General features: G+C 39.4%; 1 protein-coding gene across 11 annotated transcripts in view; it reads left to right on the top strand.

Annotated features, from left to right (window-relative positions):
* FTO (FTO, alpha-ketoglutarate dependent dioxygenase) overlaps positions 1-19,998 on the top strand; it is a 413,322-nt gene that overhangs the window by 269,372 nt on the left and 123,952 nt on the right. The window lies entirely within an intron of this gene.

Here is a 19,998-nt window from a genome sequence, read left to right on the forward strand (position 1 = left end):
CCATTAAATATCTTGGTTGCCTTCCCAGACTTCAAATTGCAGTGAATTTATCCCCAAAGGATGTTTGGTATCAATTCTCAAGATGCAATTTGAATGTAGTCTGCTTCTATAATGGAAACAGTATTCCAAATCTTCATTATTTAAGTTTCATAGAAAATAATGAATCATTGAATAGGTTATTACTCAACACTGTTAAGGCATATATGGAGTTCTTTATAGCCTTATATCAGCTCAAAGGATAAAACAGTATGAAGATTTCATTTTATGGTTACATATGAGGCATTAGATTATTATTTTCTAGCTAAATTGTGGTAAACACAGATTATATCATAATGAAGCTTTTTTCCCCCAATAAGCATTTTATAAGAGGAAAACCTAAATACAACAACCAGCAAAAACAGTTTATGAGTCATTTACCCTAACAATTTTAATAGTTTCCTTGTTACTCCATTACTGTAGTGATGACCCCACCACCCCCCCCCCTCCGGCCAGCTTTTTTTTTTTAGATGGAGTCTCACTCTATTGCCCAGGCTGGAGTACAGTGATGTGATCTCGGCTCACTGCAACCTCCGCCTCCTGGGTTCAAGTGATTCTCCTGCCTCAGCCTCCCAAGTAGCTGGGACTACAGGCATGCGCCACCACGCCCGGCTAGTTTTTTTGTATTTTTAGTAGAGATGGGGTTTCATCATATTGGCCAGGTTGGTCTTGAACTCCTGACCTCGTGATCCGCCCACCATGGCCTCCCAAAGTGCTGGGATGACCCCCTTTTTATAAAACATCCCATCATGTTAGCTCCATATAGTAGGGATTAGTGATATCAAATTCTTTTTGGGAATTAATAGTGGCACTAGGGGTAGCAGTGTCATTTAACTGTGTGGCATGTTTGGGTAGGTAGCTTTTCTGTTTAAAAGTCATCGCCCTTCCCCACCCAAGGGCAACTGTACTGGGGATGGAGGAGAGGTGTCAGCAGAAATTGCATTCTCAACATCTCAACTTCCTTGCTCCCTGCCTGAGTGCCTCCTCACCCATCGGCTTACTATAACTAAAGGTTATTGTGTTCTCTTGATTTATCTAATGCTGTACCTGTGAAATATTTAGTTACCCTCATTCTCTCTTTTCTCTCTGTTTTCTAGAGCAACGACACAGGGCAGTGGAAAAAGTATGAGTTTTGGTGTCAAAACCCCTGTTATCTTGGAAAAGCCATTTAACTTCCTTGACCTTCAGTTTCATCTTGTGTAAAATCAGAATAATAATGCCAGCCTTACAGAGTAATCTTGAAACTTTTTTTTTTTCTTGAGATAGAGTCTTGCTTTGTCGCCCAGGCTGAAGTGCAGTGGCACAATCTCGGCTCACTGCTATCTCTGTCTCCCAGATTCAAGAGATTCTCCTGCCTCAGCCTCCCAAGTAGCTGGGATTACAGGCATGCGCCACCACGCCTAGCTAATTTTTGTGTTTTTAGTAGAGATGGCATTTCACCATGTTGGCCAGGCTGATCTCGAACTCCTGACCTCAAATGATCTGCCCGCCTCAACCTCCCAAAGTGCTGGGATTACAGGTGTGAGCCACCATGCCCAGCTGTAATTTTGAAACTTAATGCGGATATATATTTAAGTGCTTTGCAAATTGTGTTTATAATGTATTTGTTATTTTTACTGTTTAACTAACTGTCTTCCCCTACCCTGTTCTGGAGAATCTTCTACCATCATTAAAATAAGTAAATCCACAGTGGTGTTAATCTTGGAACATCCTATGTGGAGTTGCCCATATGAGAAGCAGTTTAATTATGACAGAATGCCAGGGAGCAATGTTCCCATTGTGTTGAATAAATGGCATCTCCACAATCACAATCTCAAATATGAAAATCAACAAGGATAATTCCAAGCAGCTGCCTTTATAACTTCTGATTTGTAGGCCACATTTGAAACCACAGTTTGCTTTCCCAGTCTACAACATTTTAATTCATAGAGCAGGTCTTTATTAGCACACTCTCAAGATCTTTTCTTGATCTTGGTTTCAGTTTCTCTGGAAAACAACTGCCTTCCAAAGTTCCCTAAAGTAAATTTTCTTTTTGATAGCTAATTCTGTTTAGAGGTGGACCAAGCCAAGAATAGCCTCGAAGTTCAATGACCATCTTTGCAGTCATATGCAAGTGATGCAATCACAAAAAGAAAGAAACTTAATTTTATGCAGATAGATATGGGAGACAGGTAGCTATGAACGCATGGCTCCAGGACCTTCTGCCATGTCAAATGAGCTAAACCCTTCCCCGAAAGCCAGCCAAGAAAACATATGATACCATTTGCAATGGTAGAATGTTGCATGCTGTTCTTCTGTAATTATAATGGCCCGATCCGTGTGGAGTGGGTGAGTCCTGCTTAACAATCGTTAATCTACTGAGTCTTAGTATCAGCCTCCCATCTTGAGGAGCAGCAGTTCTTGGCTGGATGAGTCGGTCTTTGATTTCATTATAATAAGGATAGCTTTGTTAAAATTCTGCGGCGCAGTGGTGCCTAAGGATTCTGGGAAAAGAAGGTTTTTCTTTTTTCTTTTCCCCTTTTTTGCACTGCGGGGATGAATTGTTTCTCTCTCTTCCATCCCCTAGGTTACTGTTTGTGCTCTCCCTTGATCTCCTGCTTGTCCCTTTATTTCTCCACGTTGTGAAAGTTTCTTTCTGTGTGACCAGGAGTCTGTTTAGCAGACCATATTGTGAGTGAAGGGCCAGCGTTTGTTGCCTGATTTTGGCAACGCTGGGCAGTCAGCTGGGATGTAATTAAGACTCTGAGAACAGGCTGTCTTCTCCACGGGAAGGGCATGTTAGATGGTGCTGGGATTTGGGGCTGTCAGTTTGGCCAAGGCTGGAGACAGAGAGCTAGGGACAGAGATATTTCCTTTCATTTATAATCCCTTTATGTACAGTGTGTGCACTTGGCAAAGTTTACATATAACCTAGTGGCTAGAGCTTACAAGCCAACGCAGTGAAATTAGCATATGTTACATGTATATTTTAGTAATATTTTAAAGCAAGTGCATATTTCCAAAGTGAATTATGCATGGATGACAGCAATACGGTTGTGTTGCACTGAGTGTCAAATCCCACAACTTTTTGTCGAGACTGTGGGTTTTACACTAAAAAGGCAGAAAGACTAAACGAAGTAAAACAGTTTTAATTTTTAACAGTTTGGTTCGGCCCAAGGAGCCAGGCTGTGACAGATATAACTGACATTTGAATAATTGGATTAATTTAGAGAAGGGCAAATCCGGTTTTGACGGTTGTGCTTGTGTGTACGTCTTTTTTTATTATTATTTGCAGGAATGGAGTTGTGTGGTTTAAATATGCACTTTTTGTGCTGCCAAGCAAATCTTGAGAAAACATCATGAAATTTATGAAATTATCATTTAATTAATTTGTTTTAATTTATATGTATGTATATGTGTGTGTTCACATATTATGCAGCCTTCATATGTATATAAAAGAAATTCACCACATATACTTGATTCAGCTCTATCAGTGATATACATATATACACAATGCATATATAAGCACATTGTATGTGCACTTAGGAACTTAGTAGATCCAGCTTGAGATAACGTGCATGACTTCATAGGATGTATAGAAAATGCACAGACAAGGAAGCTCACTGTGACATTGGCAAGCCCCTTTCCTCGCCATATCAGTGTGTTGTAAAACATCACAGTGCAGAAGCAGAAAGGCCTAATTTGGTATCAGGGGTATCATTAGCCAAATTCTACATCGTTGATTCCTCAGTCCTAAGTTCCTTCAGATTCATACAGCTTTTTAAGTTTCATATATGAAGATAATCTCGGCAACATAAAACCAAGTAGAGCCCATCATAGCCACCCTCCTCCAGAAATTCTGGTAATGAAATACCTCATCTAAAATCAGCAGGCCAAGTCTAGGATCTTGTGGCAGGCAGTCTTGAATTGTGGCCGTGGGCTGGCTCTAAGAGCCTTTTCCCCAGCAGGACATTAATAGACATTAACACTCGGACAAGAAGTGTTGATGTGTGGTTTATAATGTTAGCACCCAGTTAGGCAGGTATAACACATGCTGTAGGAATCTTGTACCAACACATGTGTGTGTTGAGTCAGATTAATGAGAACCATAAAAGGAGAGACATTTCACTCGAGCTGGGGACTTCATCCTACCCTTTTACCAAGCAAACCAGTGCTCAGCTGGGCGGCAGTGTCCTCGTGGGGTGTTTTCGATATTAGCATAAGGAGGATATTTGAAAGTTTTGTTTTGCTCTGTTGTTACGTGATCATGAAGCCTAAACCGTTAGGCAGTACAGCTCATTCAAACTCCTTTGCATCTAGTACTGTTTGGCTCAGAGGAAAGGAAACTTTCACGATATTCACAACTACATGGTGGGGCAAAAGTTATTATTTTCCTCTCTCAGATGTACCTGACTATTCTTCAAGTGTTTCTGAACGATTCTGAGACACTTTCTGGTTTACTTTGTAAATGGGGCAGTGAAGCATTCTTGTCTCCTGACTGGCTCTCCTTAGAGAATTCTCAAAGCCTTTTAAAATTGTGTGTTTTTCTGGGGCAGCCTTGAAAGTCCCAGGAGTGAAGTTGCCATCTGTCCTTCATATTAAAAGAATCTTCTGTATCGTATACCTGATGTGCTTGTCCCAGAGATAGATGTTGTTAATTAAAGGACAGCATTTGTCCTTTATCTGAAATAAATCTCTTGCCTGAATAACAGTTTCCCAAGCCTTAGGAAACAGGTAAGGACATTTGGCCCAGAGCCCTGATGTTTACTAAAGGTCCTTGGTCCAGTAGCTGTCCCTCAGCCTTCACTAGATCAGACGTGTAGACTAGAAAATTACTTGCTTACTTTTTTTTTTTTTTTTTTTTTGGCTTGTTTTCTATTAATTCATTTACCAACATTATGGCCTTTTGCATGGGTATAAGTAAATGAACATAATATATATTGTTATTAGTAGTTTGTGCCTTTTTTGTGGCGATTCACAAACAGCAAGTTCCAGACATTCTCACCACACTGCATCTTTATGCAATAGATGTGACAGGACCTATATCCTCCAGTGTCACCTCTTTACTACTGCACACTCTCCGTTCCTATACCTTCTGCCCCTGGGAAAAGAAAAATGCAAACATCTGCTTACAGCAAACAGAGCCAGAGTTCTGCCAGACCATAGCTAGAATATGTATAGGGAGGAAGAAAGCCTCGCCCTTAACCTACTCCATCTCTGTCTCAGGAAACACAGAAAATAATTTGTCTCTGTAATATCGAAAAGCAGTTAGGGTAACGTGGCTGTGAACTGCAGTCTGAAAGTGTGCTCGCCTCTGTAGTTGCTAAGCACGGAGGAGGAGGCTAGCCAGGGCCTTGCCACAGACTAACTTCAAGAAAAGAGGAAAAGAGTGCACCAGCAGACTCTGGACTGAGGAACACGTCCTGCGGGAGGAGGCGAGGTGTGGCCAATGGTTCTTTTGTTGATAAGAAAGACCCTGAAATTGCCTGTGGCGTGGTGAGGAGAGTAGTAGATTGGACCATAATTTTCTGCTGACCTAACACACCAAACTAAAGCTCAAGTTTAATAGGCAATGATTCCCATTTAAGGGGAATTCAAATTATTTACAGTTCTCCATCATCATTTTCCCCCCTTAATCATACGGACTAGGAATTGAGCAGGTGACATACAAGAGGGAAGCCGACTTGGGTGAAAAACAGCAGGGGCTGGGCGTGGTAGCTCAAGCCTGTATTCCCATCTCTTTGGGAGGCCGAGGCAGGTGGATCCCCTGAGGTCAGGAGTTCGAGACCAGCTTGGCCAACAGGGAGAATCCCTATCTCTACTAAAAATACAAAAATTAGCCGGTCCTGGTGGCGGGTGCCTGTAATCCCAGCTACTCTGGAGGCTGAGGCAGGGAGAATTGCTTGAGCCTGGGAGGCAGAGGTTGTAGTGAGCCGAGATCTGACCATTGTACTCCAACCTGGGCAACAGAGCGAGACTCCATTTCAAAAAAAAAAAGAAAAGAAAAAGACAACAGACAACAGACATGGTGGTGGGTGTGGCAAACAGGTGGGCACTTATGCTGTCTACAGGGGACAGTTCCTTCCAACTCCAAATAGTTATTACCTTAGAGAGGTGTGGGCCCAAGATTGCAAAACTAGATTTTTCGGTGAAAGCCACAAATGTGACACTTTTTGAGTTTTCAGTGTTGGCAGATAATTCACTGTTTTAAAACATGCAGCTAAAACTCAACTGTAGTTGGATGTACTTTATGGCTTGCTAGTTTGCATACACTTATATACATAATGCAGTAACATAAGTGGGACTATTCTAAATAATGAACAATGTGGAAACTTTTCTTAATGATAGTAAGAAACTGAGCCCCAAACAACTATTAATATGTTTAGATATTTCCCTTTGGGTCTTTATTTACTGCATATACATTTTATATACATGTTTTAAAATAGTTGTAATCATAGGAGCCTGGGATTTTTCACTTATCATTAGAAGCAGTTTCTTTATATAATTTATAATGGCTATTGGATATTCCATCTAGGGGATGTATTACAACATGCAAAATCATGTCCTTATTGTTGGACATTTAAGTTGCTTTTGATTTAACATTGTTGTAAGTAACGCTGCAATTACATATTTGCTTATACTACTTTCTCCTTTTTCTGGATTAGATCCTTAGAATCTAAAAGGAAGATTACTAAGTCAAAAGATATGAACGTTTTTATGGCTTTCGGTACATGTTACCAGATTGCTTTCCAAAAGTGTTGCGCCAATTTACACTGCAGTCAGCAAAGTATACATTTATCCTTGAAGCATTATTGTATTTTAGAAGTTTTTCCTTCTAAATTGGTAGGTGAAAATTGGACTTCATTGATGTTTGAGTTTGCATTTCTTGAGGTTTTCCCGTTAATCTGTGGACAATTGTATTTGTTCTTATAACATCTGTATTTTCTAAGGTTAAATTTTGTGGAGATTTTGTTTGCTTTGTGTATGTGTGTGTATTTTTGAAGTTCTCTTTATAACAATTGATAAATAATTTGGGAACAGCCCCCTTGGCAAGGCCTTCCTCCAGGGGACCCTCTGTCTCAACAGTGCTGCAGCTGCTACTTTTAACTGTGTGTTAACTTGGAGTTGGGCCAGGGCCTAAGCAGGATCCCCTTCCTAAAGAGGGGCTCTTGTGTGTCTGGTGAACCACAAGCTCAGGGTTGTATCTGCCAATATGTTTTTGGCAGAAGCCATCTAATAAAATCCCATCCGCGCTGTTCTATGAAATGCAGTCACAAATTTGGATGATGATTACCTGATGCTATATTTTGGTAACAGCTAATCTCCATGCCTTAGATGGTTTTTATTCATTGCCTCCCCCCTTCCCTTTTTCACCACTCTGCTTGGTGCATGTTTTAACTACAAACGATGTATAATCTGAGTTTCATGTTGCATGGTCTAATGGAAAGGCACTGAGCCAGTCATATGGAAACAGGGGTCCTATTATTGGCACTGCCCGTTGTTTAATAATAGCTTAACAATCACAAAAAGTGCTCTTTTAGCATTCTTCATGTATTCTTGAATCTTCCTAACAGTCCTGTTAGACAATATTATTATCCTCGTTTAGGTGAGGAAACTAAGGCTCGGAGTATGGGAAATTTCCAGTACTTGTATTGGAAAGTATGATATTGGACAAGTATTTTCAATACTTGTGCTAAAGATATTGGAAATACTTGTCCAATATCATCCTTCATCTCTCTGAACTAAAAAATGAGTTTTTTATTTCTAGAAATCTGTCTCCCCATCTGCAAAATGGAGTTGCTTCTCCTCAACTCAGAATGGTGGCATGGAACTAAAATGATGCCATGTAGATATTAAGTTGCCTTGAGGATTGAAATACAAGACAATAAATTGGTAATAAATTGTAGTTATTAACTAGTTCCCCTCCGTGGCTCTCAGCTTCTTCATTAATTAAATGTAGGGATTGAACCAGATTCATTTCATTGGTTACTTTCAGCTATCACATTTTCCCGTCAGCCACGGACTCAAATGTTGGTGGATGAAGGCTACGTGGTTCCCAGAGGCTGTGCATGCTGCCTACATTTCAATCAGCTCTACATTTTAGGTACATCCATCCCTCTCAGGCAATGTTCTTAGGAAGAAAGTGCAAACTTTTAGGAAGGAAAAATCTCACTCTTCAGTGTTTGTGGAGCGTACAGGGAAATTCTCTTAATGGAATAGTAGAGGTACCATTGTCTGACGGCCACTGTAAAGCCCTATGGAGCTGCTTGCGTTTGGCTCTGGAGATATGGTGACCTCTTAAAATATATTTTTCTAAAAAAGGAACAGGCCTTATTTCTGTTTTTCTTTATACTTCATCCCCAGGTAGGAATTTAACCAAGGGGGTTAACGGAGAAAGTAAGGCATTGACTCAGCTCCACACAAAAATGCATTCTGGCTTGTTTTCATACATATTACAAAAAAGTAGGGGTTCAGGATCCCATATGGCACTTAGCCTCCTAAGCAAAGATCATCAGCCATAGACGAGAAGCAGGTGGCCTGGCACCGAGAGCAGAGGTTATTTTTGCTGCTGGGCTCCCGCCATTTCAGAGTTTAACAGTGGCAAGTCTACTCAGCAGGAGGCTGACCCCAGATGCTCTCCCCTTGGCCGAGATGGAGCCGTCCCATGTCCCACCTCCGCTGCTGGGAGTCAACCTGATCAAATCGAGGCCACAGTTAGACTCCCGGATAAGTCTCTGTTTAAGCTTATTCCCATTTGTTACTTAAATACCACTTCCAAATCTGATTCATTTGGGGTGAAGTCACAGACTTAATTGTTCACCTATCCTGGGTGGCTCTTGAAAGCCTGTGATAATGATATCTTGGCATTTTATTTTAGGTGAACCCTGGTGCAACAGGTTGGAAAGGCCTAGTTTTGAGGATAGTGTTAGAGACCAGAGGTGTGGAAACCTGGATTCTGCCTCTGGCTCTGCCTCTCCCTAGAGCTCAGTCTCACTGTGTGTAATATGAAGAGATTTGGACCACGTCTGGGGTTTCAAATTCAGATGATAACAGGGAAGTATCAAAAATGAATGAGAAGGGAAAAGAAAGGAAGAGGGAGACCCAATGGAAAGGGGCATGAGGGAACGTTGGGGCGAGTGAAAATGTATACCATGACTGGATGATGATTATGTGGGCATATACATTTTTCAAAACTTGTAGAACTTATACTAAACATCTATCCACTTTACCATATGTAAAATAAGTGTAAAATGAGTGAAATGGACTAGGTAGTAAACTGCAGAGCATATACCTCATTTAAAGGGGGCGATGATGAGCTCTAGCCAATGACTTCTCTTCAGAATATAGGCCCAGTGTTGCTACATTTTCAAGTAAAGCCAGAAATTCCCCTATTTATAAAAAATCTCAGGATATGTAGATTTATGGGCCCTGTTTGGTCAGACAAAATACCAGTTTTGTGATCTCTGAACTTTGGGCTTCTTAATTTGACTCTGAGGATCATTTTAGCTTCAACATTGAATGATGCCGACTTGCGGTGAGACCTCAGACAAAAAGATTAAACTTGCCTACACCTCAGTTTTTTTCACCTGTAAGATGTTGATAATCCATGACTAACAGTACAGGGTTCTGATGAAGAGCATATGAAGTACCCTGTACAAAGCCACTTTGAAACATGAATAAGTAACATAAAAATGCAAGTCACTATTACCTTTTTTATTATTATAAAGAATTATTTCCATTTTGAGAATTGTTATTGTTCAGAATTGAAGCACTAAACTTAGTAAAGATGACTAATAAAAACATCAAGAGTCACCATGACTAAATGACTTGCCTGCAAATGATCATGCAAACCTTTCATTATCCTTAGAGGGGAATGTTTCTGTTGTGTGTGACAAAAAGAAAAGGCATTTCATTTGTACAGCTGCTCATATAAATTGCAAAAACCATGGGAACTGAAGTCCGAGGTACAGCAGTAGCATATAACGAAATGAACTTGATGCTATATTAAAGATTCTTTGTCACATGCACTCACTGCCTAGGAATTGGAATGCTCCAGCCTTGTCACTGACATTTTGTGAACAAGCAGCCTGTATTGGATGGTGATAAATGGATTATCTTAAATGTCATTCTGCACTGTTTCAGAGTTGCAAAGAGAGTTTTGATATTGAGTTGTTGGTTAGTATATTCTATATCAATCCTTTATGATGAAATAATCTCCTCAAGTTACATCCAGAAATGTCAAAGTTGCTTATTTCTTCAATCACCCGTAGCAGTGTTTCCATTACAAGATATGCAGAGAAGATTGTGTAATAATGTCAAACTATTTATAGAAACATTTCCTAGGAATCTCTACTCTCCTTGAGTTGTTTGTGTATTTAATACTAGAGATTTGTTTTTATATGTGTGTGTGTGTATATATATATATATATCTATTTCTAAATTGACTTCAGCTGAGGATGTTGTACTTTAGTTTTTATGGAGAGCACATTGAAAACTTGATAATATTAGCATTCAACAACTAAAACTAAGGCCACGCTAACATTTTGTAAATAGAAAGATTCGTGTTTTTTGGTTTTAAATATTGTAATTTTTTTTTTTTTTTTTTTTAGTGTTGCAGTTGCAGCTGTGTCCTAAAGGCTGTCAGGTTGTTATATGCATAACAAATTTAAACCTATTTATTTTCTCTAAAGTAGTATGCAATACTTTGCCCAAAGAAGTTTTAGTATTTATTTTATGCTAATTTCTGCATTATTTTATCTTTAATATTTTTTATTTTCCAAATTTAATAAAATTATTACTATTACACAGAATGTAGTCCTTTGTATAAAGATTAGGTCCAGTGGATTTGTGTGGAAAGAAGCACAAAGTAGATTTTGAAAGCGTATCTCACGTTTTACTTGGCAAACTTATTCTAAATATTGGCTTTCTTCCCTAAAGATAAGATCTTTCTAGATACAGATATTGAAAATACTCAATTAGCATATACAGAGTGGCTCCCTTCAGCCTCTCTGTACTCTACGAATCTTAACCGTCATCCCCTCATTCTTCAGTCCTCAAAACAAAAGACATGTAATTTATATTTGAAAAATCAAAACAATATAAATAATATTAGAGTGGACCATATAAAATTACTGCTTTTATAGATCCAAACAGTCACATATGAGCAATTTTATATGGCTTACCCAAACAGTGAAGATTTATATTGTATTTACTACATGCCAAACGTGTGCTGGATGTATATGAATTCATGTACTGATTATAGCAACCGTATGAGTAGGTACTATTATTTCCCGTAGCCTACAGATGACAACTTCGGGACATAGATTGATTAAGTAAGTGTCAGAACCAGGCAGCCTACCACCAGAGTCTTTGCTCATCATCAGGACTCTGTGCTACCTCTCCAAAACAGCACTCTCCCACCCCAGTGTCGTGCTTTTCACTGCAAAAATTTAATCATGTCTTTCATCTTACATGTCTTAATGTAGTATTCCTTTCAGCTATGCTAATCAAATATATTATTCTTTTCCGTCATAGTTTTTGCGCGTTATATCTTTCTTAAGATCAACTTTCTTTAAAAACTCTGTGTTTTTAAAGAAATACGCTTTAATGGTATTCTGATGCTTTCATAGTTTTGTTTTCAGTGTTTACCTCTTTAATCCACCTGAACTTTACCTTTGTGACTGGTTGTTGAGTAGGGATTAACTTTATTATTAGGTTTTCAAATGGACAGGCAATTGGCACCTTTTATGGAATAAACCATTCTTGCCTCCACTGATTTGAAAAGACACTTTTATCATATACTAAACTTGCAGAAATTTGTGTGTCAGAGTTTTTTTGCCTAATTACCAAAACTTTGTGTGTTTTTAGATAATAGGGCCTGCCCTCCTCCACTTTCTTTTTAGAAAATTTCATTAACCATTTTCATGGCCTTTTTGTCAGATGAATCTTAGGTTCTGATAGTCAGATGCCATAAAAAATTCTTAATCCTGTTGGCATTTTAATATAAATGCATTGAATTTATAGGTGTGTATGTTGGATAATTTCTTTAATGTCTCCTCATCTATTAACATGTTTTACTTCATTTATTTATGTCATCTTTTGTGTTCTTAAGTGAATTTTAAAATTTTTCTTGACATTCTCCTTCATTTCTAGATATTTGTGTTTATTGCTGTTGTAATGGAATTATAGATATGTCTGATAACTGTTGAGTATTTACATTTATATAGTTACCTTACTAAATTTTATTAGTTCTGGTAGTTTTTCATTTGATTCTTCTGGAATTTCTAAGTAAGGAATTAAATAATTTAAAATAAAATGATGTTGCCTTTTTCTTTCCAATGTACTTTTGTTGGTCTTTTTTCCTGTCTTAGCTGATTTTTTTTGAATAATGTTAACTAATGGTAGGGATAATAGGCATCCTTTGATTTTTTTTTTTTTTCCTGTTGTTAATTCAGATATTTCAAGTGTTCTGCAGTTAACCTGGAGATTTACTGAGATTTCTGATTAATATCCTTTATTCAGTAAAATAATTCTTACTCTCATTAATTCTCTTTAATGGTTGTTGCATTTAATCAGATACTGTTTTGAGGGGAGAAGGGTATCTACAGAGATGATGACATGAGTTTTCTCCTTTGTTTTTTAAATTGTGGCATATTACATTATTAGATCTTATATTGTTGAATCATCTTTCCATTCCTGAAATAGAGCTTACTGTATCTTGATGTGATATACACAGGAACTTAATTTGGTGATATTTTATATATAATTTTCTATAGGTGATATTTTTCTATAGCGGTATTTTCTGATGCTCTCTGACCCTAGTTAACAGGTCTCGGTAGAACTCATTCATTCCTAACATTGCTGTGACGTTACTGTTTTGAAGCTTATCCAAAGCTTGATTGGCTTTTGATTATTTTAGCATTAAGGCTTTTGCATGCAATTTCCCTCAAATCTTTGAAGTTTATTTCTGTTGATAGCTTTCCTTAGGAAAGGCATGAGTTTACTCTTCCAACTTTTTTGCTCTTGCCTCCTATCTTCTTTATGGGGAAAGAGCGTAAATATTTCTTTGAAGCATGATGAGTGTAAATATTTCTTTGACACCTTTATGAAACCTGGAATTGTCCCTTTTCATTTGGAAAGAATAAACTTTTCTTACTCCTCATTCTTTATGCATAAAACTATAGTTTTAGTTTGTCTGATTTATATGCAGTGTTCCCCAAAATACAGATATTTACTTATTTATTTATTTAGAGACAGGATCTCACTTTGCTGTCCAGGTTGGAGTGCAGTGCTGCAAACATAGCTCACTGCAGCCTCAAACTCCTGGGCTCAGAGGATCCTCCTACCTGTCTGCCAGGTAGCAAGTACTGCAGGCATGCACCACCATGACTGGCTAAGTTTTAAAAAAAATTTTTGTAGAGACAGGGCTCTCACTGTATTGGCCAGGCTAGATGTTTAGTATTTTATGGTGAGAAACAGTGGGGTTAGAGAAGACAGTATTGTTTCATTGTATGTATGTATGTCACCCTTGGCAAATATCACTAATCTCGATGCACATTTTCCTTCTAAACTTGTATATCGCCTTCTTAACACAGCACATCAAATAGCTAGTACCAATTGATTGACACTTGCGATTTAAATGAGACCTATTTGCACCCCCTAGTAAGGAAATAGCATTCTTTGGAAGCCAGGAGTCCTAAGCTTTCAGTCTCTAATTTGCAGTGTGAAACATCAAGCTATTTCAAAATTTAATCTTAGTTTTCAACAGCTATACAATGAAGAGATTAAACTGGATAATATAATAGATTTTCTGATTCTGTTTACATATGCCGCTTCATTATTTCAGGGCCAGCCAGACATCGTTTTAGGATTTGTAAATCTCGACTAAACTGTGTAATTGTAACTTTATTATTCCTATTTTGTTATTTTCTTGTTCATTTGTGATTTTGAGATTGTAAATACATCTGCCGTTTAGCTAATTCTCTTTTGTGGCCAAGTACTTTCTCTTACTTTTAAAATTAACAAAGGCTCGTTGTAGAAAATTTGAAAATTGTAGAAAAGCACCAAAAGAAAATAAAAATTACCCATAATCACTGGGTGCGGTGGCTCACACCTGTAATCTCAGCACTTTGGGAGGCCAAGGTGGGCAGATCACTTGAGACCAGGAGTTCAGCCTGGCCAACGTGGTGAAACCCTTCTCTACTAAAAATACAAAAATTAACTGGGCGTGGTGGCGCTTGCCTGTAATCCCAGCTACTCGGGAGGCTGTGGCAGGAGAATTGCTTGAACTCAGGAGACAGAGGTTGCAGTAAGCTGAGATCATGCCGCTGCACTCCAGCCTGGGCGGTAGAGCGAGACTCTGCCTCAAAAAAAAAAAAAAAATAACCAAAAAATTACCCATAATCCTGCCACCCTGATGGTTAACATTTGGTCTATGATTAGAAATATTTCTGTTGTTAAAATTGTTATACTCTTTTTCATAGAATATTATTACATACGTCACTGAAAAATGATTTTCCTCAATCTATACAATCATTTATTTTTGTCATATCTCTTTAGGGTTTCACTTTTAAATATCATGACAGACATCCTTTTATAAGAATCTTTGATGCTTTCTCGAAGAGATTCCTAGATATGGAATTACTAGGTGAAGGAGAGTGTACATTTTAAGTTCCTAACAAATTACAAGTTCTTGAAAAATATGTCTGGAATGGGTGTTTGAATAAAATATTGCCAATTTGATTTCTAGAAAGGTGGACCAATTTACAGATTCACCAAGAGATGGGGAATGCCTCTCCCATCTCAAGTTTGGCAGCATGTTTAAAATCATCTTCTCCAATTTTATGGATGAAAAGTAACAGAATTTCTTTATCACTACTGTGATTGGGCATTTTTTATGTTTATGGCTGTGTGTGTGCGTGTGTGAATTTCTTGTCCTCTACATTTTCCCCTTCCTTTTGTGGCATACATGTTAATTGTTAACAACTGCAGTGGCTATGAGCTCATTATCAAAGTGTTGCTCCATAATTTATAATTATACCTAACGTTGGGGGCAAAAATCCCAATTTGGAGGTCAAAAAGAGACCAAAAAGTTGCTGTACATCTCACATGACTTTGCTTGCACTAACTCTGCCTTCCTAAGTTACAGTCTCTAATTAAGAAGTGCTAGTCTCCTGGCCAACTCTTAGGGTTATTTTCAAAGCTCCTTGGATGCTTGCACCCTTCCAGAGGGCTGTTACTTTGCCCCGTCTCTGGCAGCTGATTTGCTTCCACAGGCAGCCTTAAGCCAAAGCACATTGGCTTATTCAATCTGGTGTCTGGACCTTAAAACCTGGCTTCTCAGTTTATGATGCTCATCAGTAAAATACTCATGGCTCTTCTTGCCATGAAGAGAACCAGGCTTGCTTAGCTTAGCTTCATGTGTGGCCTTCGTGAATCAAAATAAGAAGGTAGAACTAGTCCCACCCTTAAGTCAAGAAGAACTGGTTAGTCATGAGGTGAAGCCACATGACTTTGCCCTTTTCTATTGTGTCTTCTAATTGTTTCTGACAAGAATCCCTGGATTTCTCCCACACTCTTCTAGCTTGATGCTATCAGGCTCCTTTTCAAACAATTGTGAAATTAGTAACTAACCTCTGCTTGCTGATGAGATTGTTTGACAGCCTTTTGCTACCTGGAAACCAGAATGACTGGAAAGAGACCTGTTTATGCATTTTTCATGTTCAATGCTAGGGAAAGAGGTTATAGCCTACACGTGGACTCTAAGCTAAGGAGGCTGACACGTGGGGAGGGAAAAGGGCTGAAATCCAATGCATATGCCCCTCTTCAATCCTGGGAGATTGTATTTGCCAGTCAGAGGCACCTTTTTCTAATTTGCCCAGAGGTGCTGAAAAAGGTGACTGAGGCCCTACTCAACTGCCTGAACAACTTACAGAAGTGCCTCTCCTTCCAACCAGGTTAGGATCCAAAAAGCTGTATGTAACACCTCTTGTTTGTAAATCCACGGTGGCATTAAGCAGCTGCTGGGAGTACAATCTGTTAGGGACAGGCTTTTGCTCCAGTATTTTGGTTTGTTCTTATCAGTAAATCTAAAGTTCCTAAGTAAAGAAGCTTCTGTATTTAAATAGCTCAAAATACAACAGGCTTGTTTTTTTAATAGCAGCATTGTTTTTCTTTCCCAAAGCAACCATAGCTGAGACAGGATTAGGCGCAAGAACCACTTGCTGATACAGTTTGGAATTGCAAAATTCTAAATTCCAACAGATTCATATTATACGCCAGTATAAACAGAGTGTAGCCAGTTTTCCTCAAAGAGATAACATGGGTTCTCCACAGTATTTTTGACCCAACAAGCCATTATTAAACTTGGAGAGAAATTTTTGGCTGGGCACCTTGGCTCACACCTGTAATCCAGCATTTTGGGAGGCTGAGGCAGGAGGATCACTTGAGGCCAAAAGTTTTGAGAGCAGCCTGGGCAGCATAGCAATGCTCTGTCCATACAACGAATTTAAAAATTAGCTGGGTGTTGTGGTGTGTGCCTGTAGGCCCAGCTAACCAGAAGACTGAGGCGGGAGGATTGCGTGAACCCAGGAGGTTGAAGCTGCAATAAGCCATGATTGTGCCACTGCATTCCAGCCTAAGCAACAGAGCAAGACCCCATCTCTTAAAAAAATGGGGGCAGAGTTCTAATGGCATCCAAAGGCAAAGGCCCATATTCCCTGGTGTTCCCCAAATCATTGCAACAAAAAAGCAAAGCCATTTACCCTCCAAGTAATGTCAGTAAACATGAAGGAAAACCTGAAGCTTTCCTGCTTAAGAGCCATCCTGAGGCCTGGCATGGTGGCTCACGCCTGTAATCCCAACGCTTTGGGAGACCAAGACGGGCGAATCAGGAGTCTGGAGTTTGAGACTAGCCTGGCCAACATGGTGAAACCCCATCTCTACTAAACATACAAAAATTAGGGCCAGGTGCAGTGGCTCGCACCTGTAATCCCAGTACTTTGGGAGGCCGAGGCGGGCAGACCACCTGAGGTCAGGAGTTTGAGACCTGCCTGGCCAACATGATGAAACCCTGTCTCTACTAAAAATACAAAAAATCAGCTGGGCATAGTGGCAGGCACCTGTAATCCCAGCTAGTTGCGAGGCTGAGGCAGAAGAATCACTTGAACCTGGGAGGCAGAAGTTGCAGTAAGCCAAGATCGCGCCACTGCACTCTAGCCTGGACAACAAGAGTGAAACTCTGTTTTAAAAAAAAAGAAAAATTAGCTGGGCATGGTGGTGGACGCCTGTAATTCTAGCTACTCAGGAGGCTGAGGCGGTAGAATCATTTTAATGCAGGAAGTGAAGTTTGTGGTGAGCCAAGATCGTGCCACTGCACTCCAGCCTGGGCGACAGAGTGAGATTCTGTTAAAAAAAAAAAAAAAAAAGAAGAAGGAAAAAAAAAAGCCATTCTGAGCTTCATTTCAGTATCTCCATCCTAGGCCTTAGAGAAAAATTCAGTCCTCACCTTACCACACTCTGTTATTAGAAAGCATTAAGAAGGAGGTGTTTTAAGTTCTTCTCAACCTTATTGTGGATGAAGGTGAAGGATTGCACCCTTATGAGAGGACACGGTACACCTCCAATACACCTCTTTTCTTTTGTCTGCCCACGTTTGTGACTCTGATGTCCTGGAGCACTTTATGTGAGACTTAGATTTTCTTTTTTCATGGTGTAAGTTAAATATGAAGTAATCTTGATTAGGCCTTTTGTTCACATAACCAATGAACCAATGAAAACCTTGGTGATATTCATGTGTCTAATGTTATCATCTGAGGGGTTTCAGCGAAACACCTTAACTTTAGGGTTCAGAGAGGTTTCATTCTCACGCCAGATCCAGAAGTTCCTATTATAATACCTGCTTGCATGAACTTGTTCATGGTACTCACTGGTACAAATTGATGGCTTCAAGTGACAGAGTGCTCAGTAATATTGCCCTCTTGGAAGCTGTGCCCAAGAAACTTCGTTTCCTCACTGGGCTCTGCAGCTGTCGAAACTTCATCACTTTTCACCTGAATCCCTATGATGCCTTTTGCAAATGAGGAGCTGGTGAGAAAAATATGCAGCTCGAAGCTGGCAAAGTTTTAAGTGGGTAAAGCTGGTAGTGTTAAGATCATAGCCCCAAATTACTTAAGGGCTTCTGCTAACATGAAAATAAGACTCTTGACTGCTGAGAGATTGGATATTCAGATAGATTTTTTTATGAAGGAAATAAATATTTCAACATGCAAACACTACCCAAGCGGGTAGTGATGCTTCAAAACAGGGTCAGAGGTCAGGTTTTTTTCGTTTGTGTTTTTTGGGATGGCTCCAAGTTTAAAGGTATTACACATCACTACCTACCCCGAGCCTCACATGGTAAAGTAATTACTGCTAGCTAGTGGAAAATATGTACATTCATTTTTATTTCCAAAGATCCTGAGATTTCTCTCTGTGCTTTTTGTGGTCCTCATTATAAAAAATATATCATGAAGAATGATGGTTTTTCTCCATCCTAACAGTAAAAGAGTCAAGCTGAAAATGCATGTCTGATGCTCAACTTTTTTTAACAAACTTAATTTTGGAGGAATAAATAAGCATAGAATGTATTTATTCTTTAGAGAATAGTAGAGTTCATTTTTATAGTTTGGCTTTAAAACATGCAACAGACCCGTAGGGTATTGGATAATTTTTAGAGGAGACGCTGACCTGCTGGTCAGCCAGTTTGAGAGAATTGGGGCCCAGGATGTCTTCAGGCAAGCATAAAGATGTGTGGCATACATTGTTATGAAACTTAAACACTGACTTTCTCGGTGGAGTGGAATTTGGGTGACTGTTGGAATTGCTAAACAGGACTTAGAGTTTCAGAAACCCTTTTCTCTCTGCCTTCAAGTAGGGAAGATAATTATTTGCTGAACAATTAATTTAAATTCTCTCTCTCTCTCACACACACACACACGCGCGCACACACACACACACACACACACACCAGATATGGTAAGCTCAGATCTCTGCAGAAGCCAGCAGATAATGTCAACAAGTGAAGCAGGGTTGGTATAATACATTTGGGAGTTGTGGGGACAAGAAAGAACTAGAAAGCACACCCCCGGTCTAAGAGGGCAGCCAGCACTCTGCTCCCAGCCAACTGCTGCCGTGAGACAATATGGACCTACTGTTGCGTATGGCTCAGGTTTTTTGTTTTTTGTTTTTTTCCCAAAAGAAGCCAGAAATCCAGATGTTTGTATGAAAGGTATTTTAATAAAAATTTTAGCATCTAATTTAAAACACTGTTTGAAAATGTATTTGAGGGCTAACTTTGGCCTCTCAGCCACTAGGTTGTAACTTCAGCTTTCAAAAACTGCAAAAGTTAGAGCCAGCGGCAGTAGTGGCCGTACCTTCTCATTCTCTAAGGGAGGTGTTTGGAGCCTGGTGCATTCTAAACAATGGCTGTTCTGTGGCTTAAAACCCTATTGTGAAGAACACAGAGTGACTCTGCAATTGAGGGCAGCTTGTCTCATTTATATCATTTCTTTTTAGTGACATAGATCCTTCGTTAAGGCCAACTTTTAAGGGAGTCGAGTTGCAGAAAAGTTTACAGGGCGTAACCGCCCTCACCTTGCTTTTCTTACTGACTTTTAACCATCACAAAGTAATTACTTTCCCTCCTCTATCCCTCCCTTGGAATGTGTCTTTTTTTTTTTTTTCTTTTTGAGACTCACGCTCTCACCCAGGCTGGAATGCAATGATGCCATGACGGCTCACTGTAGCCTCGACCTCCCCAGCTCAAGTGATCCTCCCACCTCAGCCCCCCGAGTAGCAGGGTCTACAGCACCCACCACGATGCCTGACTACTTTACTTTGTATTTTTTTGTAGAGACAGGGTCTTGCCGTGTTGCCTAGCCTGGTCTCAAACTCCTGGGCTCAAGCCATCCTCCTGCCTCAGCCTCCCAAAGTACTGGGATTACA

Source organism: Theropithecus gelada, chromosome 20 (genome assembly GCF_003255815.1).
Source record: "Theropithecus gelada isolate Dixy chromosome 20, Tgel_1.0, whole genome shotgun sequence".
In the NCBI taxonomy this organism is placed as follows: domain Eukaryota; kingdom Metazoa; phylum Chordata; class Mammalia; order Primates; family Cercopithecidae; genus Theropithecus; species Theropithecus gelada.